This window comes from Hypanus sabinus, chromosome 3 (genome assembly GCF_030144855.1).
Source record: "Hypanus sabinus isolate sHypSab1 chromosome 3, sHypSab1.hap1, whole genome shotgun sequence".
Taxonomy (NCBI): Eukaryota; Metazoa; Chordata; class Chondrichthyes; order Myliobatiformes; family Dasyatidae; genus Hypanus; species Hypanus sabinus.
In genome coordinates, this window is record NC_082708.1 from 15,326,000 (window position 1) to 15,351,182 (window position 25,183).

Genomic DNA, 25,183 nt, shown 5'->3' on the forward strand with positions numbered 1-25,183 from the left:
ACAGAAGCTACCTAATAAAGTGGCTACTGACTGTAGGCTTTGCATTATCTCTGTGCATAATCATCTATATATCCCTCCTCTTACATCTTTGCTTATCAGTGTTTAGGAAATAATTTTCTTGTATTTCTTGGATCCCGAATGAATGATCTCACACTCCCTGCACTGAAGTCCACTTGCTGAGATTAGCAAGACATCTGGTAGATGTCCTGTAGTTGACATTGGGGAAGTGCTTGCTTTGAAATAGTTTGTATCTATTTTTGCGGCTAAGGATTAGTTCTGAAGTATCTTGCATTCTGAACCGTGAATGGACGGTGGCGGCTTCTGTTTTACACAAGTGAGTCAGTCATCCATTTATATGTCCAAAGAATACAGCCCATTATCAGTAAAATGTCTCTGGTCTTTAAAAGAATTATCCCACTTATCTTAAAGGGTGTAAATCTTTCATTTCTATATCAGGAAAGGAGAGCTTACATGAATAAGCTGCATACATACATGTTCATGTCAAAGCGTATTCAAGCTGCCCGGCAATCCCCGATTTAACCCCAGCCTAATCACTGGACAATTTACAATGACCAATTAACCTACCAACCAGTAAGTCTTTGGATTGTTGGAGGGACCTGGAGCACCAAGAGAAAACCCATGCCGCCATGTGGAGAACGTACAAACTCCTTACAGGTCAGCGACAGGAATTGAACCCAGATCGCCTGTACTGGAAAGCATCGTGCTAACACTACACTACTGCGCCACTGATAACTTGGCACCAAAATTTACTTTATTGTTGTAATTGTGTTCTTTCTTGTAAATATTATGTATAACATATATGATGTTCTGTGCCTGTGGTGTTTAATGCAAGTAAGTTTCATTGTACCTGAGGAAATCTGCAGATGCTGGAGTCCTGACGAAGGGTCTCGGCCCGAAATGTCGACAGCACTTCTCACTATCGATGCTGCCTGGCCTGCTGTGTTCCACTAGCATTTTGTGTGTGTTGTTCATTGTACCTGTATGTACATGTACTTGTCCATGTGACAAAAAACTTGACTTTGCTATCTGGTCGCCTGTACTGTAAAGCATTGTGCAAATCACTACGCTATCAGGTCACCTGTACTGTAAAGTGTTGTGTGAACTACTATACCACTGAGTCACCTGTACTATAAAGCACTGTGCTAACTACTCTGCTACCAGGTTGCCTATATTGAAAAGCGTTGTGCTAACCACTGTACTACTGGGACACCTGTACTGTAAAGCATCGTGCTAACTGCCTGTTCTGTAAAGTGCTGTGCTAACCACTATGTTACTGGGTCACCTGCACTGTAAATATTGTGTTAACTGCCTGTACTGAAAAGCATTGTGCTAACAACTGCACTACCGGGTTGCCTGTGCTGTAAATATTGCGCTAACCACTATGCTACCATGCTGTTTCTATTGGCGTTGTAAGTATGGTGACATGTGGTGCTGGCCCCTTCACATCCCCAGACTGTTTTGCTAACTGTGGCAAGATGATGCATCTCACTCTATAATCATAGAGTCGTAATTCACAGAAAAAGGCCCTTCAGCCCATCTAGACCATGTTAAACAGTTATTTTTCTAGTTCTATCAACCCACACCTGACACCTTCATACTCCTTCCATTCACGTACTTATTCAAGTATTTCTTAAATGTCTAAATCAAACCCAAATCCCCCACTCCCACTGGAAACTCATTTCACACATTCACCATCCTCTGACCGAAGAAGACCCCCTCAATTTCCCCTTGAATATTTTACCTTTCAACTTTAACCTATGACCGCTACCTCTAGTCTCATCCAACCTCAGCAGAAAAAGTCTTCCTGCATTAAATTATACTTTTTGACATTTCAATGTGACAAATAAAGCTAATCTTTGAAAAGGGTCTTTAACCTTTATTTTAAGGGTCACAGTGCAGCTGACAGCTTGTCTGTTAGTTACCAGAAGCACAATTTATGTGTTATATGTCACACTGTAAAGGCTAACAATGTGGAATTGATAGAGGTAAAGCCTATAATATTTCTTTGTCTAGTTCTTTAACTGCGACTGTCAAGCTACACCCAATGGCAGGATCCTATTCCATTGTGCTTCCACAGCTCTGGTGTAAATGGGATATTGTCTCAGCTGAGCCCAAGAGGTGGAACGCAGGGCTGATTAGAGTCTGCGGTCAGCGTCTGGCAATGTATGACGAACATTCCTAGGCTGGCAAGTAGCTGGAGTCTGCCGAGCTGCTGACACCAATTCCATACAGTGTCTGGAAAAACCCTAAAATAAAAAAAAATCTCTCTCTAGCAGAGAACGAGGCGAAGGAGTTTGCAAAGAAAAAAAAAGTGCAGATGGTATGAATGCAGTGTGAAGTGATTTATTGTGACCAGGAAGGAAATAACCTCCACCCAAAGCATTTGTTAAACAACGTAAAACGTGGGAGTAGAGTTAAACCATTCAGCCCATTGACTCTGCTCTGCTATTCCATTATGGCTGATTTATTATCCTTCTCAACTCCATTCTCCGGCTTTCTTCCTGTAACCTTTGACACTCTTACTAATTAAAAAAACCTATGACCCTCCACTTAAAATATACCCAAAGACTTGGCCGGCTGTGGTAAGTAATTCCATAGATTCATCATGCTGCGACTAAAAATTCCTCCTCCTCTCTGTTCCAAAGGGACACCCTTATATTCTGAGACTAAGATCTCTGGCCCTAGATCCCCCCCACTAATGGACAAAACCCTTTCCATGTCCACTCTATCTAAACCTTTAAAATAGGACTTTCAAAAAGCTTTTCCCAAGATCCCTTTTATTTTTCACAACTCCTGCGAGTACTGGCCCAGAGCCATCAAACGCTCCTCACACGTTAGCCCTTTCATTTTCTTAAACCTCCTCTGGATCCCTCCAATGCAAGCAGATCCCTTCTTAGATAAGGGGGCCAAAACTGCTTACAATACTCCGTGTGGTCTGACCAAGCTTAGTATCGGACAGGAAGGGCAGTGTTACTCTGAACCTATGACAAACACTTAGCAAGGTCCTGACGATCCCACTATTGGAGAGCACTACACCAACTCACGCCCTTGGTTCTGTTCGAGAACAGTACAAATGACAAAATTTTAAAATCAAAATGAGCAGAAGTGATATTATTCTTTCATTAAAATCATAAAATAGGCCTGAGGCAATTCAACAAAGATGATGAATGCACATAAAACCATATAACCATATAACAATCACAGCACGGAAACAGGCCATCTCGGCCCTCCTAGTCCATGCCGAACTCTTACTCTCACCTAGTCCCACCTACCCACACTCAGCCCATAACCCTCCACTCCTTTCCTGTCCATATACCTATCCAATTTTACCTTAAATGACACAACTGAACTGGCCTCTACTACTTCCACAGGAAGCTCATTCCACACAGCTATCACTCTCTGAGTAAAGAAATACCCCCTCATGATTGCCTTAAACTTCTGCCCCCTAACTCTCAAATCATGTCCTCTTGTTTGAATCTCCCCTACTCTCAATGGAAACAGCCTATTCACGTCAACTCTATCTATCCCTCTCAAAATTTTAAATACCTCGATCAAATCCCCCCTCAACCTTCTATGCTCCAATGAATAGAGACCTAACTTGTTCAACCTTTCTCTGTAACTTAAATGCTGAAACCCAGGTAACATCCTAGTAAATTGTCTCTGCACTCTCTCTAATTTATTGATATCTTTCCTATAATTCGGTGACCAGAACTGCACACAATATTCTAAATTTGGCCTTACCAATGCCTTGTACAACTTTAACATTACATTCCAACTTCTGTACTCAATGCTTTGATTTATAAAGGCCAGCGTTCCAAAAGCCTTCTTCACCACCTTATCTACATGAGACTCCACCTTCAGGGAACTATGCACTGTTATTCCTAGATCTCTCTGTTCCTCTGCATTCCTCAATGCCCTACCATTTACCCTGTATGTTCTATTTGGATTATTCCTGCCAAAATGTAGAACCTCACACTTCTCAGCATTAAACTCCATCTGCCAACGTTCAGCCCATTCTTCTAACCGGCATAAATCTCCCTGCAAGCTTTGAAAACCCACCTCATTATCCATGAGATATTATAAAAATATTATATCATAAAAATTATAAACTATCTTGTATCCTCCCAGGATATAGCTATATAGAATAAATCTATTGCACAGCTCCCAGCATAGAGGTGAACAAGATGATAGGAGGCATAGATTGAGTGGCTAGCCAGAGACTATTTCCCAGGCCAGAAATGGAAATGGCTAACTTGGAGAGGCATAACGTTAAGGTGATTGGAGGAATGTATAGGGTCAGGGGTAAGTGTTTTACACAGAATGGTGGGCATGTGGAATGCACTGCCATGGGTGGTGGTAGAAGCATATAAAATTAAGGACGTTTAAGAAACTCTTAGATAGGCACATGGATGTTAGAAAAATGAAGAGCAATGTAGGAGGTAAAGGTTTGATTGATCTTAGAGCAAGTTATAAAGTAGGATCAAGATCCTGTGCTGAAGGGTTTGTAGTGTGCTATAATGATCTGTGTTCTATGATTTGATGAGTTTGGCATTTTTCTTTTTATTACAGTGGTATTACAGTCTCAGTGACTGTGTACTACTTCTGTAAGTGGGGACAGCTCTGATTAACAATGACATGGCCCCATGGCTTCATAAATAAGGTTTAGGCTGACATACTACACAGCTGTTCTTGCTATTTTAACCCAAAGCCACAAATACAATGGAATTAAATTTTTTTTAAGGGGCATTTACAACGTCCTTGTGCATTGTGCTTCTCTGAAGCCCCCAAGTTGCTTTCTAACAATTTTTTTTAAGAACAGATATTGTTGTAGGAAAGATGGGTGGCCAGCTTTCAACAATGGGACCAAACTATCTTTTTTAAACATCCTGACTGAAACCTAAATATTGACCGCAACACAAACAAATTCTTGTTTGTCTTTGAAACACTGCCATACCCCAAAGTTACATAGAATGGAGAATATTTAGTGCAATACAGGCTCTTTGGCTCATGATCTGCAGACATTTTAACCTTCTCTAAGGTCAAGATAAACTGTCCCTCCAACACAACCTCCCATTTTTCCACCATCCATCTAAGGTCTATCTAAGACACAAGAGATTCTGCAGAAGCTGGAAATCCAGAGCAATACGCACAAAATGCTGGGGGAATTCAGGTCAGGCAGCATTATGGAAAGGAATAAAGAGTTGATGTTTTGGGCCAAGACCTTTCACAGACAAAATGCCGGGGAGACTTAGCATCTATGAAGAAGAATAAAGAGTTGATGTTTCAGGCTGAAACACAATCCTGATGAAGGTTCTTGGCCCAAAACATACACACTGTATTCCTCAGCATTTTGTGTGTGTCTAAGAGTTTTTTTAAAATGCCCCTAATGCATCTACTTCCATTACTACCCCTGGCAGGGCATTGCATGCATCCACCACTCTCTTTGTAAAGAACTTATCCTGACATCCCCCATACTTTCCTCCAATCTCCTTAAAATTATGCTCCCTCATATCAGTCACTTCCACCCTGCCTATCTTCCACCATGATGCCTGTCAATTTAAATTTAATTAATTAGATAAAATTTTGAATAAAGGAAAATAATGGTGATTACAAAACCACTGAATTATTGAGGGGAAAATTTGCACGATTTGTTCTTTTTTTGTGCATTGGGTGTTTGAAGTTTTCTTGAACAGGTTCTGTGGTGTTCCTCTGTTTCTTGGCTGCTTGCAGGAGGATGGATCTCAGAGTTGTAATCTGAACACATACTTTGATAACAAATGTACTTTGAATCTTTGGTTGATCAGATGGTTATGGTGTTTTGGCCTTCGTTACTCAGGGGACTGAGCTGAAGGTAATGTCACTGCTCTATAAAACCCCGATTAGACCACACTTAGAGTATTGTCTTCCGTTCTGGTCGCCTCGTTATAAGAAAGATGTAGAAGCTTTGGAAAGAGTACAAAGGAAGTATATGAGGATGCTGTCTGGGTTAGAAAACATGTCTTAAGAGAAAAGGCTTTTCTGATTGGAGTGAGGGAGGGTTGAGAAGTAAGTTGATGGGAGAGTATAAGATGATAAGAATCAGCCAGTGCTTTTTTTCCCAGGGTGGAAATGGCTAATATGAAGGGGCATAATTTTAAGATGATTGGAGGAAAGTATGGGGGGGATGTCAGAGGCAGGTTTTTGATACAGAGTGGTGTATGTGTGGAACATGCTGCCAGGGTTGATACATTAAAGGCATTTAAGAGACTCTTAGATAGTCAGATGTATGAATGAAAAATGGCAGTCTCTGCAGATGGAAGCATTAGATTAATTCTTTTATTCACTTACAGATACAACACGATTACAGGTCCTTCTGGGCCAACAAGTCCACACGACTCTATTATATCAATGTGACCAATTAATCTACTAACCTCTACATGGACTAGAAGGGCTGAGATGACCTGTTTCCGTGCTGTAATTGTTATATCTTTGGAACGTGGGAGAAAGAAGGAGCACCGATGCATTCACAGGGAGAATGTACAAACTCCTTACAGATAGTGGCAGGAATTGAACCCAGCTTGTTGGCACTGTAAAGCATTATGCCAACTGCTACACAACCAATTGGGAACGCTAACTGGGATCTTGAACAGTGGCCAATCAGTGTTTGGAGGCAAGAAGTAAACCAGATCCAGGAGAGACTTTCAATGGGGGATGGAACTCGGACCATGAGCTTGGACTTAGACTGGACTTGGACCACGAAAAGACAGAATACCCAGCTCAGAGTGGAGGCAAATGGCCAGACCTACTCAGCTGGAAAGGACTTGGACAACAAAAAGACAGAACACCCAACTCAGAGCGGTGGCAAATGGCCAGACCTACTCAGCTGGAAAGGACTTGGACAATGAGGAGAAAAAAACCACACAACGACAGTCCATTTGTATCTTTACTCGGAGCAGCAGCAAACAGTCAGCAGGTCTTCTGCTGACCATGAAAATGACAGAATTTGTACCTTACTCGGAGCAGCGGCAAAACAGCTGGCAGTTCAGCTGGACAAAAAAAAACGACTGAATTTGCTAAGCAGCCACAGGCACCAAAGGAACCAGAATTCACGTCTCATGGCGGTCCCGGAATGAGCATAGTCGCAGTGGCTACGGTGAGACGACTGACTTCCGGTGATGTGCTTCTGGTAACGGTCCAGCAATCACCGCTGCAACCCGGAGCCTTTATGTTGCCAGTACGAAATAAAGATCAGGTGCCTTAATCAAGGCGCCCAACAGAACTCGGGGAAAAGGAAATATCTGGAATGAGGAATCCACGAACCTGACTGTGATACTACACAGAGAGCAACTAAAAGAATCATTAGGAGGGAAAAGATGAAATATGAAAGCAAGTTAGTAAGGAATATCAAAGTGGACAGTAAAAGCTTTTTTAAGTATGTAAAAAATAAAAGAGAGATGAAAGTGGACATAGGACTGCTAGAAAATGAGGCTAGAAAAATTATAATGGAAGACAAGGAGATGGCAGATGAACTAAATGAGTATATTGCATCAGTCTTCACTGTAGAAGACACTAGCAGTGTGCCATGGTAAAGAGTACTGGAAAATTGCAAATCACCTCCATTCTTTAAGAAAGGCAACTATAGACCACTTAACCTGGCCTCAGTGGCAGGGAAGATCTTGGAGTCAATTGTTAAGGATGAGGTTATGGAGTACTTGGTGACACAGGACGAGATAGGACAAATAGGATAGACAAAAGAGAATTGGTTGACATTGTTTACTTGGATTTTCAGAAAGCCTTTCACAAGGTGCCAAAGATGAGGCTGCTTAACAAGATAATAACCTATCGAATTACAAGAAAGATACTAGTATGGATAGAGCAATGGCTGATTGGCAGGAGGCAGAGTGGAAATAAAGGGAGCCTTTTCTGATAGGTTGTCGGTGACTAGTGGTGTTCCACAGTGGCCTGTGTTAGGATTGACTCTTTTTGCATTGTTTGTCAGTGACTTGGATGATGAAATTAATGGCTTTGTTGCCAAATCTGTGGATGATGTGAAGAAATAGGGTGGGGCAGGTAGCGTTGAAGAAGCAGAGAGGCAGTAGAAAGACAGATGAGGAGGATGGACAGAGAGGTGGCAGATGGAATAATGTTGGGTCATGTATGGCCATACACTTGCATAGAAGGAATAGACAATAGACAATAGACAATAGGTGCAGAATTAGACCATTTGGCCCCTCGAGTCTGCACCGCCATTCTGAGACATTGGCTGATCATTCACTATCAATACCCAGTCCCTGCCTTGTCCCCATATCCCTTGATTCCCCTATCCATCAGATATCTATCTAGCTCCTTCTTGAAAGCATCCAGAGAATTGGCCTCCACTGTCTTCCGAGGCAGTGCATTCCACACCTCCACAACTCTCTGGGAGAAGAAGCTCTTCCTCAACTCTGTTTTAAATAACTGACCTCTTATTCTCAATCCATGCCCTCTGGTACTGGACTCTCCCAAAATCTGGAACATATTTCCTGCCTCAATCCTATCAAATCCTTTAATTATCTTAAATGTTTCAATCAGATCCCCTCTCAATCTCCTCAATTCCAGTGTGTACAAGCCCAATCTCTCCAATCTCTCTGCGTAAGACAGCCCTGCCATCCCAGGAATCAACCTAGTGAATCTACGCTGCACTTCCTCAATTGCCAGAATGTCCTTCCTTAAACCTGGAGACCAAAACTGTACACAATATTCCAGGTGTGGTCTCACCAGGGCCCTGTACAAATGCAAAAGGACATCCTTGCTCTTGTACTCAATTCCCCTTGTAATAAAGGCCAACATTCCATTTGCCCTCTTCACTGCACCTGGAATAAACTAGGAGAAAATTCAAGACCCTTGAGGTTGAAAGGAATTTGGGAGTCATTCTGCAGGATTCCCTAAAGGTTAATTTGTAGTTGAATCGATGGTGAGGAAGGCCAAGGCAATGTTAGTATTCATTTCAAGAATACTAGAATATAAAAGCAAAGGCGTAATGCTGAGGCTGTATAAGATACTAATGAGGCCTCATTTGGAATGTCGTGAGCAGCTTTGGACCCGTTATCTAAGAAAGGATGTGAGGACGTTGGAGAGGGTTCAGAAGAGGTCCACACAAATGAGTCCGAGAATGAAAGGGTTATCATATGAACTGCGTTTTCAGGTTCTGGGCCTGTAATACTGGAATTTAGAAGAATGTGGTGGGATCTCATTGAAGCCTATTGAAGTTGGAAGGCCTAGATAGAGTGAAGAGGATGTTTGCTTTGCTGGGGGAGTCAAGGACCAGAGGACACAGCCTCAAAATAGAGGGACATCCATTTAGAATAGAGGTAAGGAGGAATTTCTTCAGCCAGAGGGTGGTAAATCTGTGGAACTTGTTGTCACTGGTAGCTGTGGAGGCCAGGTCACTGGGTGTACTTAGTGGGGAGGTTGATGGGTTCTTGATTAGTCAGGGCATAAAAGGTTATGGGGAGAAGGCAGGAGAATGGGGTTAAAAAGGAAATGGATAAGGTATGATGAAATGGTGGAGCAGACTCAATGGGCCAAATGGCCTAATTTTTCTCCTCTATCTTATGGTCTTATTGGGATCTTGGAGAAGGTTTAAATATTGACACAAGATCGTGGGCTGAAGGGCTTGTTGTGCTGTGCACCAGTCTCCTGGTGCATGAATTAGTGATTCATTTGGTTTCCATGCCTGGACTGGGATGTGAATCCATAAAGTTAAGAGTTAATGTAATTAGTGCACTTGAAACATGATCTAAGCCTTAGTTGAGGTCCAAGAATCTATTGATGGTTACCAGGCAGTAGTGTTGCACTGAACTGTATGGATAGCTCCTTGTGACCATTTTGGCAATGTTTCCATATCCTGATGAAGGGTCTCAGCCCAAAGCATTGACTGTTTATTCATTTCCATAGATGCTGTCTGAACTGCTGAGTTCCTCCAGCATTATATGTGTCTTGCTAATGCCTCATATGTTTTTGCAGCTGCGGATACGTCAGGGGGGAATTTTAGATCTCATTTTCTTCATGGAGCAGAGCCTGCTTTACATTATAGAATTAATCACCTGCTAATGTCAAAAGAATAATTTCCTAAAGAAAGACCATAACTACTTTAAGTCGTTATTTCACTTATTTTCATGAGTGTAAACCACTCAATGCAGTAGCAGGCGGGGAACCAATGTCTGGGATAAATCACTTGACTACGACCACAAAGAGACTTTGCCTACAGCGGAGGCTATATTTGCAAATGAACGGCAATCATTCAAGATTATGTCCTTGTTTGTGACGTCTGATTGACAATGCATACCAATTGAATGCATAAAGAAATCATTCCTCTGTCTGAGGGCTTGAGTTACTGTAGAGGGTAGAGAATGCAATCCAAAACAAATTCATTGACATTGTCCTGAGGGCTCCCACCCATTTGGCAGGGTGTCCCAATAGCTTGTGTGATTTAATCTTAAGGGCAGAATTGGTATTGGAATTGGTTTATTATTGTCAGATGTACCAAGGCAGAGTGAACAGCTTGTCTTGCCTACCGTTCACACTGATTAATTTCATACATAGAGCATTGAGGTACAGTACTGTGCAAAAGTCTTAGGCACATATATATATAGCTCGAGTGCTTAAGGCTTTTGCACAGCTCTGTATATTATTTTTTTCCAGTTACCAAATAATACTTAAAACTACTGAGCTAATACAAGCCAATTACTCTTATTTCTGTTTCCCAGCCACCTTCCAGTTTAAACCAATATACGGTACATACAATACTATGCAAAAGCCTTAGCTCTATATATGTGTCTAAGACTTTTGCACATATTGTATTACAAGCTACAACAATTAAAAAAAAGATCAGAATAAAGTGTTAATAGCTACAGAGAATGTGCAGTATGCAGTTAGACAATAAGGTGCAAATCATAAACACAAGACATTCTGCAGGTGCTGGATATCTAGACTAATACAGACAAAATTCTGGAAGAACTCAGCAGCATCTATTGAAAGGAATAAGCATTCGATGCTTCAGGCCATGACCCTTCAAAGAGTCTCTGTCTGAAACACTGTTTATCCCTTTCTATAGATGCTGCCTGACCTGCTGAGTTCCTCCAGCATTTTGTATGCATTACAATAAAGTATAAAGGCCATAATGAGATAAATGCCGAGGTCAGGATTCCATCTTATCATACTTGGGGATCATTCAAAAGTCTTATAACAGCAGAGTGGAAGATGTCCTTGAGCCTGATGGTACATGCTTTCAGTCATTTGGATTTTCTCCCTAGTGGGAGAAAGGTAGTGATGTTGTCCATGGATCTAGTGACCCAAGTTCAATCCTGACTTCAGGTACCATCTCTTGTCTGTGTGGAGTTTTGCACGTTTGCTCTGTTACTGTGTGAGTTTCCTTCAGTGTGCTCCACCTCACTCTCAACTATCTGCTAGTTGGTAGGCCTATAAATTACCCCCTAGTGCTGGTGACTGGTGGCAAAATGAGGGGGAAGCTAGAGGATAGGAGACAGGAATATTATTGGGGATTGAGGATGACTGAGAGAATGTGTCATGGTTTGGTATAGCAATTCAAATGGGCAGGAACATATTGTATGTAGTGGGCTCAGCCCAGTGTTTCACCGGCTCATCCCTCCCTGAATTATCAACATGAGGTGCTGCCTCAAGAAGGCCACACCTATCAAAATCCATCTGGGCCATGAGAGTTTCTCGTAGCTACCATTAGGCAGTAAGTACAGATGCTTGAAGTCATACACCGTCAGGTTCAGGAACACCTGCTCTCCTTCAACCTTTCATTTCTGCAGCCAACCCGCACGACCCTACTTACACCGTGACCACTTTGATACTTTCCACAACAATGGCCTTCCTTATTTTTTGTTCTCGTTGTGTTCCTTCTTGCAAAAATCTTGTACAATTTATGTTTTTCTTCTGCATGCTTATCACCTAATGCTATGTACCTGTGGTGCTGCAGCAAGTAAGTTTATCATTGCACTTGTCAACAAACTCAACTTTCACTTCAGTGTGCAAAATAACTTTCATCAATGATACGAAATCAGCCTGGGGTTGATGAAGAATTTTATCATCACACAAAGTGTCATTATAACAAGGGCATAGTAGTTAGTGCCTCTACTTCTTTGGAAGTTTTCATAGATTCCGCGTGTCACCAAATTCAGTCAGCTCAATGGGGGCAGGCAGGGTGTGAAGTTCCAGATTTCAAAGTTGAATTTCAGTGCCTTTCTGTAAAGAGTCTCTGTATGTTCATCAGATTGATTCCTGGGATGGCAGGGCTTTCATATGAAGAAGGACTGGATCGTCTAGGCTTATACTCACTGGAATTTTAGAAGATTGAGGGGGGATCTTATTGAAACATATAAAATTCTAAAGGGATTGGCTAGATACAGGAAGATTATTCCTGATGTTGGGGAAGTCCAGAACGAGGGGTCACAGTTTAAGGATAAAGGGGAAGCCTTTTAGGACCGAGATGAGGAGAAACTTCTTCACCCAGAGAGTGGTGAATCTGTGGAATTCTCTGCCACAGGAAACAGTTGAGGCCGGTTCATTGGCTATATTTAAGAGGAAGTTAGATATGGCCCTTGTGGCTAAAGGGATCAGGAAGTATGGAGAGAGTATAGGAGTATGGAGAGAACCCTGTACTTCAGGTACAGGGTTCTGAGTTGAACGATCAGCCATGATCATATTGAAAGGCGGTGTAGGCTCAAAGGGCTGAATGGCCTACTCCTGCACCTATTTTCTATGTTTCTATGTCCTTCTCATGGAATGTGTGGGTTTTCTGCTGGCACTCAGTCCTCAAATTTCCTTCAAAAGACTAAAGACATAGCAGGGATTTTAGTTGGTCATTGTAAATTGTCTGCCGATTAGGTTAGGGTTAATCGGGTTTGCTGGGGTGGCGTGGTTCGTAGGTTCAGAAGGGTCTACTCCGTGCTTAATTGCTAAATACAGTAAATAAAATTGACAAAGTTCTGACGAAGCACACTGGAGAGTATTTTAACCGATTGCCAGTATGGAATGGAAGAAGCTACAGGGAGTGGTGGATAAAGCCCAGTCCATCACAAGCAAAGCCCATCTCACCATTCAGTACATTGACACGGAGCACTGTCACAAGAAAGCAGTATCCAACATCAAGTACACCCACCATCCAGGCCATGCCTCTTCTTGTTGCTGTCGTAGGGAAGGAGGTAAAGAAGCCTCAGGTCCAACACCACCAGGTGCAGGAACAGTTATTACCCTACAACAGTTAGCTTCCTGAACCAGTGTGTAGAACTTCAGTCACCACTATTCTGAACTGAAACTGCAGCATACAGTCTCACATTCAGTGTATCCTTACAATTCATATTCTCAATATTATTTTTATTTGCTGTTTGTCTTCTTTTGCACATTGGCGTTTGACATCATTTGTCTGTTTATGAATAGTTTCTCCATAAAATTAGATCGTATTTCTTTATTTCCAGTAAATTCCTGCAAGAAGATGAATCTCAAGATTGTATATAGTAATATTTATGTACTTTGATAGTAAATTTGCTTTGAACTTTGCACTTTGCATTATTCATAAGTTAGAATCAGGGTTCATGCGTTTGTAATATTTCAAAAGCTCCCCAGAGCACTACAGAAACAGATGTTTAATCAATGGGGGGAGACAAGGGTTATGGGGAGCAGATGGGGAAGAGGAGCTGAGGCCAAGTTTACATTTTACTGAATAGCAAGAGCAGCGTTGAGGGGCCACGCACACCACAGGGACTCGGATAGTTTTAGACCAGCAGATTTTCTGGATTGTTGGGTATTGTGGCTCGTGATAGCACAACACACTTCTATTTCCCTTTATTTGCATATTGGACAGTGCCTAGAACCTAGAAGAGTACAGCACAGGAACAGGCCCTTCAGCCCATTGTGTCTATATTGTCCCTGACACTAATGATGTTGTGCTGACCTTTTAACAAATTCTAAGTTCAACCTAACCCTTCCTTCCTACATAGCCCTCCATTTTCCTGTCATCCATGTGCATACAGTGGCATACAAAAGTTTGGGCACCCCTGGTCAAAATTTCTGTAATCGTGAATAGCTAAGCAGGTAAAAGGTGACCTGATTTCCAAAAGGCATAAAGAAATGACACATTTCTTTAATATTGTAAGCAAGATTACTTTTTTATTTCCATCTTTTACAGTTGCAAAATAACAAAAAAGGAAAAGGGCCCGAAACAACAGTTTGGGCACCCTGCATGGTCAGCACTTGGTAACACCCCTTTGGCAAGTATCACAGCTTGTAAATACCTTCTGTAGCCAGCTAAGAGTCTTTCAATTCTTGTTTGTGGATTTTCGCCCATTCTTCCTTGCAAAAGGCTTCTAGTTCTGTGAGATTCTTGGGCCGTCTTGCATGCACTTCTCTTTTGAGGTCTATCCACAGATTTTTGATGATGTTTAGGTTGGGAGACTATGAGGACCATAGCAAAACTTTCAGCTTGCACCACTTTAGTCCATTGTGGATTTTGAGGTGTGTTTAGGATCATTATCCTGTTGTGGAAGCCATCCTCTTTTCATCTTCAGCTTTTTTACAGACAGTGTGATGTTTGCTTCCAGAATTTGCTGGTATGTATTTGAATTCATTACTCCCTCTACCAGTGAAATGTTCCCCGTGCCACTGGCTGCAACACAAGCCCAAAGTGTGATCAATCCACCCCCGTGCTTAACAGTTGAAGAGGTGTTCTTTTCATGAAACTCTGCACCCTTTTTTCTCCAAACATACCTTTGCTCATTGTGGCCAAAAAGTTCTATTTTAACTTCATCAGTCCACTGGACTTGTTTCCAAAATGCATCAGGCTCGTTTAGATGTTCCTTTGAAAACTTCGGATGCTGAATTTTGTGGTGAGGACACAGGAAAGAGTTTCTTCTGATGACTCTTCCATGAAGGTCATATTTGTGCAGGTGTCGCTGCACAGTAGAACAGTGCACCACCACTCCAGAGTCTGCTAAATCTTCCTGAAGGTCTTTTGCAGTCAAACCAGGGTTTTGATTTGCCTGTCTTAGCAATCCTATGAGCAGTTCTCTCGGAAAGTTTTCTTGGTCTTCCAGACCTCAACTTGACTTTCACCGTTCCTTTTAACTGCCATTTCTTAATTACATTATGAACTGAGGAAACAGCTCCCTGAAAAAGCTTTACTATCTTCTTATAGTCTTCTCCTGCTTTGTGGGCATCATTTATTTTAATTTTCAGAGTGCAAGGCAGCTGTTTAGAGGAGCCCATGGCTGCTGATTTTTGGGACAAGGTTTGAGGAGTCAGGGTATTTATTTATAAAGCTTTGAAATTTGCATCACCTGGCCTTTCCTAACAATGACTGTGAACAAGCCATAGCCCTAACAAGTTAATTAAGGTCTGAGACCTTGGTAAATGTTATCTGAGAGCTCAGATCTCTTGGGGTGCCCAAACTTCTGCATGGTGCTCCTTTCCTTTTTTTCCACTCTAAAATTGTACAAAACAAAAATAATACACTAATCTTGCTTAAGATGTTGAAAAGAATGTTTCATCTTTAACTTTATGACTTTTAGAGATCAGTTCATTTTCTGCTCACTTAACTATTCACAGTAACAGAAATTTTGACCAGGGGCACCCAAACTTTTGCATGCCACTTTATCTACGAGTTTCGTAAATGTCCCTAATGTATCTGCCTCTACCACTGCTAAAGTGTTCCATGCACTGACCACTCTATAAAAAAAATTAGCTCTGACATACCTCCTAAACTTCCCTCCAATTACCTTAAAATTATGCCCCCTTGAATTAGCCATTTGCACCCTGAGAAGTCTCTTGCTATCCACTCGATCTATGCCTCTTATCTTATATCTTTATCAAGTCACCTCTCATCCTCCTTCACTCTAAAGACAAAAACCCTAGCTCGCTCAGCCTGTCCTCATAAGACATGCTCTCTAATCCAGGCAGCATCCCGGTAAATCTGTGCTGCACTCTCTCTAAAGCTTTCCCATCTTTCCTCTACTGAGGTGACCAGAGCTGAACACAATACTCCAAAGCAACACACACTAAAAGCTAGAGGAACTCAGCAGGTCAGGCAGTATCTACGGAAATGAATGAGCAGTCAACTTTTCATGCCAAGACCCTTCTTCAGGACTGAGAAGGAAGGGGGAAGGTGCCAGAGTGAAAAGGTAGAGGGAGGGGAAGGAGGCTGGCTGGAAGGTGATAGGTGACACCAGCTGGGTGGGAAGGGTCAAGGACTGGAGAAGGAGGAATCTGATAGGTGAGGGAAGTGGACCATGGGAGAGAGGGAAGGAGGAGAGGACGTGGGGTGAAGTGCTCCAAGTGTGGACTAATCAGAGCTTTATAGATCTGAAACCTTGCAACTCTTGAACACAGTCCCCTGACTACTGAGGGCCAACACACCATGTCTTCTTAACAGTCCCATCAACTTGCAAGGCAATATTGAAGGATCTATGGATGTGGGCACCAAGATTCCTAATCCAGCCAAAACCCCAGTGAACCTCTTCCATACCATCTCTAAAGCCTCCACAGCAATATGATCCATTATCCAGTGATCCTGGTAAGTTTAATGAGAACCAGGAAATAGACAAGTACTCTGGACCTAGGTTCAGTCACGTACAAGTTCAAGTTTATCTGTTATTTAACCAAGCACACTTATACAGTTAAATGAAACAGTGTTCCTCCATAGCTAAGGTGCAAGATACTATACATGCAGTCACACACAGAATGCATATAGCATATATAATTACAATAGCATCCAGTCATGGTAGCATAGTGGTTAGCACTGTGCAATCCAGTTCCAGCAACCCAGTCCAATTCCTGCGGCTGCCTGTAAGGAGCTTGTACATTCTCCCTGAGCCCGTGTGGATTTTCTCTGGGTGCCCTTGTTTCATTAAATTGAATTTTAGAAAGGCAAAGTTTTTGCGCGGAAGCAACAAAAGCATTAGAAGGTAAACTGGAAGGAGCTGCTTGACGTTGAGTCACTGAGGAATAATGCCGTCAGTTTGAAGAGGAAATATATCCAGTGCAGGAAATGTTCATGCCCAAGTCAGGAGAAGCAATAAAAAACAATAGATCAACGACATGGATAAAGATCTACATACAATTATTGAAAAGACAGCTATGTAAGGAGATCAGAAAGAAGTATTAATGATGTTAACCATAGGCATTATGAAAATGTGAGAACGATAGTCAAGAGGGAAATTTGGATTGCCAAAAAGCAGGTTGAGAAGGATATTACCGTCAATGCTAAAATCCTAAGGGATTTTTTTTCAATGCTTTAGTCATAAAAGTCAAATAGGAAGTTATATGTATTAGTAATAATAGCAGGTGTTAAGATATGCAGAGGAGGACATAGAGGATACTCATAACTCACATTTTGCTAAAGGATTCATCTGCAAAGATGTTAGCAATATGCCAATAAGTGTAGAGAAGAATAAGAATGTTTTTATTGATTAGAGATCTTAGAACGTGAGGTCCTGCTTCCACTGGTATGGCTGAAAGTTAATAAATCTCCAGGGTCAGACAACATATATCCAAGGGCACTTAAAGAGGTCTGTGATTATACAGTATATACAAACCTCTAGCATGTATTTTTGAAAAATCGTTGAAGGCTGGTGAAATCCCTAAGGTCTGGAAATGGATTAATGTTGTCCCAGTATATAAGGTGGGTGACTGCATTGACTCTAGTAACTGACACAGTAAGCTTAACGTGTATTGCAGGCAAGGTAATGGAAATCAGCAGAAATCAGACGCACCGCAGAGGCTCAGAGGAAATGCTCCGCGCGCAAGGCTCGAGCTACCTCCACTTCCACTGCAGCACCTACCCTCATGTGTCCCACGTGTGGGCAAGCTTTCAGGGCCCGGATTGGCCTCACCAGACACCTCCGGACCCACAGTCACGAGCCCTCCACCTGACAGAAGTCGTGGTCGTCTTCGACTCTGAAGGACGAACAACAACATTGGAAACAATAATCAAGAATGAGATGGAAAAGCAACTGGTAAGAATAGGCATGTTAGCAGAAAGCTAGCATGGGTTCAGAAAAGGGAAATGATGTTTTACTAATATGCTGGAGTTCTATGAAGAGGCAACTAAAATTTATGGTAACAATAGGGTGGTTGATACTGTTTATTTGGATTTTCAGAAGACTTCTGACACGGTGCCCCATGAGAAGTTAATAATCAAGTTACAGGAAGTAGGGGCTCAGGGTAAGGTGTGCGAATGGGCACAGAATTGGCTCAAAAACAGAAAACAATGAATTATGGTGAGAGGATTATTTTTACATCTAGATGTTAAAAGTGGGTTTTCGTGGAGATCGGTTTTGAGGCTGCTTCTGTTTTTTTACTTACATTAATGATTTGGATAAGCATATAACAAATAAACTAGTAAAGTTTTCCAATGACACAAAATTAGGTGGAAGGCCTGATAACATTCAGGCTGCAGATCTAAACAAAATCCAGATGTAGGCAGATAAGTGACGAATGACATTTGATGTAAGTAAATCTAAAGTATTACATAAAGGAAGTGGAAATATTAGATATAAATATACAATGGGGGTCTTGAATTAGAAAGCGCACCACGTGAGAAAGATTTCAACATCCTGGGAGACCCATCACTATCAACATCTGGACAATGCACAGAAGCGATTAGGAAGGCTAATAGAATGTTGGGCTATATAATACATTCAGTGGATTTCAAGTCTAAAGATGTTCTCCTTAAGCTATATCATGCACTTGTGAGGCCATGCCTTGAGTACAGTGTACAATTTTGGTCTCCCTATTGTGTGAGGATGTGAAGGCACTGGAGAGAGTACAGAGTAGGGTGTGTAGACTCATTTGGGGTCTACCCGGTATGAGCTGTGAAGAAAGATTGAAATAATTATTTTTGTTTTAGCCTAAGTAGCTGTGGAATGAGAAAGAAACATGATAGAAGTGTTCAAAATCATTAAGGGTATAAGTAAAGTGGACGCTACCTGCTACTTCAAAATTAGTCCATTATCAAGGACATGGGGCCATGGGCGGAGACTGGTTAAGGTGAGATTTCTTTACACAGTGAGTGGTGAACACATGGAACAAACTACCTAGTTGTGTAGTTGAGAGGAGTACCTTAGAGACTTTCAAATTGAAACCCGATGGCTATTTCAACACACTATGTGAATAGGAATTCGGCAAGCTTTGTTGGGCCAAATGACCTGTTCTTGTCAAAAACTTTCCAATTTGCTAATGTTCCTCCTAGAGTCCAAAGACATGGCAGCTGGTAGGTTAATCGGTGATTGTAAACTGTCCCATAATTAGGATGGGATTAAATATGGGGTTATTGGGCAGCATGGCTTGAAGGGCCAGAAGGGCCTATTCTGTGCTGTATGTCAACAATAAATAAATAAATATATATATTCCTGACCCTGTTGTTCCAGACCTTAACCTAATACCAACTTTACACTTTGCTTATATTCTGCACCCCAGCTGAGTTTCCAATGTAATGAGTGAGCCAGATGCCAGGACATCAGATCTTCTGAACAGTTGGATAACATTATCAGTTATTCCATGTGCCATGCTTGTTTTTATTTCCTACACTAATCTGCAATCTCTATGAATAGTCTTTCCCCTGCACCCCAACCACCATAAAAAGTCTTTGTTCAGCCTTTTCAGCTGAAGCAGGACCTCACTGTCCAAGATCTCTAAGTCAATTAAAACAATGTTTACAAGAAACCCTTTGCTTTCTTGCTAAGGTGGATTCCTGTAATGGAGAATGCCTGTGTGTGACTTTGTTTAACATGGGGAAGCTGATGCACACACATGGTCCTTGGCAGATCAGATCAGTGTCCAGTGAGATGGAGTACAAGATGACTGAAGACCCTTTTCTGCTGCAGCCTTCCTCGGACTTCACTGCTGTTGTGATACATAGAAAACCTACAGCACAATACAGGCCTTTCAGCCCACAGAGCTGTGCTGACCATGTCCTTACCTTAGAAATTACCTAGGGTTTCCCATAGCCCTCTGTTTTTCTGAGCTCCATGTACCTGTCCAGGAGTCTCTTAAAAAACCCTGTCGTATTTGTCTCCACCACCATCGCCGCCAGCACATTCCACGCACTCCACATCTCTGCATAAAAAAACGTACCCCAGACATCTCCTCTGTACCTACTTCCAAGCATCTTTAAACTATGCCCTCTCGTGCTAGCCACTTCAACCCTGGGAAAAAGCCTCTGACTATCCACACGATCAATGCCTCTCATCATCTTATACAGCTCTTGTGTGTCACAATCTTCCGCCAACTCCGTCCTTGGGGTCTTGGTTAGATTGCTCTTTGTCTGGAACTTCCCTCTTGACCTTGCCACCATGGGAGCTAAATTCCAGACAGCATCGCTCTCGGGATCTCAGGAACTTACAAACCTCTCCACCACGACGGGGTGACGGCCCTCGGAGAAGGCTTCCCTGCTAGCATCTCCAAAGTCCTGTTCTCATTTCCTGAAACTGCCTTCTTTCTTTTGAGAGGAATATTCACACCAGATATTTTGAGCACTAAGCTTATGGAATCAATCTAAACTTTGCAGTAAACGCATCTAAAATTGATCATTACCAATGACGATCAAACAGGGACCACAGGACTGAATGAAAAGGTGTATATTGGTTTTGATATAGGTCACGGTTAAATATTATCAGATGTACCAATATAAGGGGTGGCACAGTAGCATAACGGTTAGCAAAATGTTTTACAGTACTGGTGACCTGGGTTCAATTCCCGGATCTGCCTGTAAGGAGTTTGTATATTCTCTCTGTGACTGCATTGGTGTGTACTGTGTGCTCTGCTTTCCCTCCACAGTCCGCAAACCTATCAGTTGGTAGGTTAATTGGCCATTGTATAATTTGTCCTGATACTAGGTTAGGATTAAATCAGGGAATTGCTGGGGACTGTGGCTCTAAGGCTGGAAGGGCCTATTCTGCTCTATACCCCAATAAATAAATACTGTGGGGAAACCTGCCTTGCGTATTGTATTTACAGATTAGATAATTATGCAGAGCATTGAGGTAGAACAGGGTAAAACAAAAAGAATGCAGAATAAAGTGTAACAGCTATGGAGAGAGTGCAGAGCAGGTAGACAACAAGGTGGAAGATCATAATGAGATAGATTGTGAGGTCAAGAGTCCATTTTATTGTACAAGAGGTTCATTCAAGAGTCTGATAACAGGGGGATAGAAGCTGTCCTTGAGCCTGGTGGTATGTGCTTTCAGGCTTTAGTACCTTCCACCCAGTGGGAGTGGGGAGGAGAGAGAATGTCCAGGGTGAGAGGGGTCTTCGATTATGCTGACTGCATTACTGAGTCTGCGAAAAGTATTGACAGAATCCATGGAGGAGAGACTGATTTCTTCTTGAGGGGTACTGTTTGTCAGTTCACATGTTGGCAGAGGGAAAAAGTGGCTGTTGGAACTTGAGGAATGGGTCTTCAGGCTTCTGCACCACCTGTCTGATAGCACCAATGAGAAGAGGGTAGGGCCGGGATAGTGGGAACCTTAATCTTTAACAGAGTCCCATTGTTCAAGATTCTCCCATGAGTGGCAATATCTTGATGGTTTGGCAGCAATAAGAAGAGGCCATTGCTCAGATGGTGGGGATATTTAATCTTGCACTGTGTCCCAGTGCTCGAGAATCTCCCACTAGTGGAAACTTCTTGATATCTACTTGGTAGCACCCCGCTCAGGGTCTTACATATTCCACTGTCATCAGGTTCTTGAACCAAACCGAAAACTGCATATTCTCTACCTCGGACCCTCAACTTGCACTAATATTGCTACGTTTATTTTGTATTGCAAGTTATGTCTAATTTATGATAATTTAAATTGATGTAACTCGGGGTTGCAGTATTTGCAATGTTTTGTTCTGCTACTGTTTCAAGATAAGACAAAAAGCAAGACAAGATGGTTTAATGTCATTTCCAGTACACAAGTGTAAAGGAGAACAAAATAATTGTTACTCCATATTTGACGCAGCACCAAAACCCACAATAAGATAAAGGACACCAGAAATATAAATGAATAAGATTGCTTATATCCATTTGTTAATTATGTGCAGGTAATCATGGTCTTTCCATGCCGTAATTGTTCTTGGCAAATTTTTCTACAGAACTGGTTTGCCATTGTCACCTTCTGGACAGCGTCTTTACAAGACATGTGACTACAGCCATTATCAACACGCTTCAGAAATTGCCTGCCTGACATCAATGGTCACATAACGAGGAGCTGCTCATTTAACCATCCTGCTCCCATGACTTCACACGACCCAGATTGTGGAGCAAAGCAATGCTACACTTTGCTCAAGGGTGACCTGCAAGCGAGTGGAGGGAAGGAGCACCCTAGACGTATCTCCATTCTGCCACCCTTGCTTATATAGAACACTACGGCACAGTACAGGCCCTTCAGCCCTCCATGTTGTGCTGACCCATATAATCCTTAAAAAAAAGTACTAAACCCACACTACCCCATAACCCTCCATTTTTCTTTCATCCATGTGCCTGTCCAAGAGGCTCTTAAATACCCCTAATGTTTTAGCCTCCACCACCATCCCTGCCAAGTAAATCTAGGCACTCACAACCCTCTGTGTAAAAAACTTACCCCTGATGTCCCCCCTAAACTTCCCTCCCTTAATTTTGTACCTATGCCCTATGCATAGATTGATTGTATGCCCAAAAGCAAAAAGTAAGTCCTGAAGAAGGGTATTGGCTCAAAACATCAACTGTTTGTTAATCTCCATAGATGCTGCTGGAGCTGATAAAGCAGTGTTGGTGTGGCTGGTGTAAAGGTGGGTGATAGAGTGGAGGTGTTGATCAGCCAAACAGCTTGAGGAAAGTAACATTTTTTGCCATGGTATTTATACTCTGGGTATGACATTTTAAAACATTTTACAGTTTAAATACATTCTAGAATTTATTTATTTATGCACATTTTATTCCATGTCTGCACTTAGACCATAAGACAGAGGAGCAGAATTAGGCCATCTGGCCCATCGAGTCTGCTCCGCCATTCAATCATGCTGATCCTTTTTTTTTCTCTTCCTCACCCCAGTTCCTGGCCTTCTCCCCGTAACTTTTGAGGCCATATCCAATCAAGAACCTGTCAATCTCTGCCTTAAATACACCCAACGACCTGGCCTCCACAGCTGCATGTGGCAATAAATTCCACAAATACGCCACCCTCTGGCTAAAGAAATTTCTCCATATCTCTGTTTTGAAAGAGCACCCCTCTATCCTGAGGCTGTGACTCTCCCACCATGGGAAACATCCCTTCCACATCTACTCTGTCTAGGCCTTTCAATGTTCGAAAGGTTTCAATGAGAACCCCCCACGTCCTTCTGAATTCCAGTGAGTACAGACCCAGAGCTATCAAACGTTACTTGTATGATAACCCTTTCATTCCTGGAATCATCCTTTTGTGAATCTCCTCTGGACTTCTCCAATTCCAGCACATCTCTTCTAAGACGAGGGGCCCAAAACTGTTCACAATACTCAAGGTGAGGCCTCACCAGTGCCTTATAAAGCCTCAGCATCACATCCTTGCTCCTGTATTCTAGACCTCTTGAAATTAACGCGAACATGGTGTTTGCCTTCCACACCACTGATTCAACCTGCAGGTTAACCTTTAGGGAATTCTGCACAAGCACTCCCAAGTCCCTTTGCATCTCAGTCTTTTGGATTTTCTCCCCATTTAGAAAATAGTCTGCACATTTATTTCTACTGCCAATGTGCATGCCCACGCATTTTCTAACATTGTATTTCATTTGCCGCTTTCTTGCCCATTTTCCTAATCTATCTAAGTCCTTCTGCATCCTACCTGTTTCCCCAACACTACCTGCCCCTCCACCAATCTTGGTATCATCTGAAACTTGGCAACAAAGCCATCTATTCCATTATCTAAATCATTAATTATATATACAGTATAAAAGAAGCAGTCCCAACACTGACCCCTGCGGAACACCATTAGTCGCTGCCAGCCAACCAAAAAAGGATCCTTTTATTTCCACTCGCTGCCTCCTACCAATCAGCCAATGCTCTAACCATGCCCGTAACTTTCCTGTAATACCATGGACTCTTAACTTGGTAAGCAGCCTCATGTGTGGCACCCTGTCAAAGGCCTTCTGAAAGTCCAAATATACAACATCCAGTACATCCCCTTTATCTACCCTACTTGTAATCTCCTCAAAGAATTCCAACAGGTTTGTCAGGCAAGATTTCCACTGAAGGAAACTTTGTACTATGTTTGTGTCACCAAGTACTACATCACTTCATCCTTAAAAATGTTCTCTAACATCTTCCCAACCACTGAGGTCAGACTAACTGGTCTGTAATTTCCTTTCTGCTACCTTCCTCCTTTCTTAAAGAATGGAGTGACATCTTCAATTTTCCAGTTTTCTGACACCATGCCAGAGTCCAAAGATTCCTGAAAGATCATTGCTAATGCCGCTACAATCTCTAATGCTACCTCTTTCAGAACTGTAGACTGCAGTTCAGCAGGTCCAGGTGACTTATGTACCTTTAGGTCTTTCAGCTTTTTGAGCACCTTCTCTCTTGTATCAGTAACTGCACCCACTTCTCTACCTTCACAAACTACAACATCAGGCATTCTGATAATGTCTTCCACATTGAAACAGATGCAAAATACACGTTTAGTTTATCAACCATCTCCTTGTCCCCCGTTATTATTTCTCTTACCTCATTTTCTAGCGGTCCTATATGCACATTCATTTCTCTTTAATTTTTAACATACTTGAAAAAACTTGAACCTCTTGTGACGAGAGACCTTGACAAGGATGGTTAAGAGCAAATCCATGAGTATACAAGGCAAGGATTGGGACACAGTATAAAATCGGAACGAGAACTGAGCATAAACAATGCTCTGGACAACATCTCTAGTTAGGCTTATGACTGAGCACTGAGGCTCAATAGACAATAGACAATTGACAGTAGGTGCAGGAATAGGCTATTCGGCCCTTCTAGCCAGCACCGCCATTCACTGTGATCATGGCTGATCATACACAATCAGTACCCCATTCCTGCCCTCTCCCCATATCCCTTGACCCTGCTATCTATAAGAGCCCTATCTAACTCTCTGTTGAATGCATCCAGAGACTTGGCCTCCACTGCCTTCTGGGGCAGAGCATTTCACATATTCACCACTCT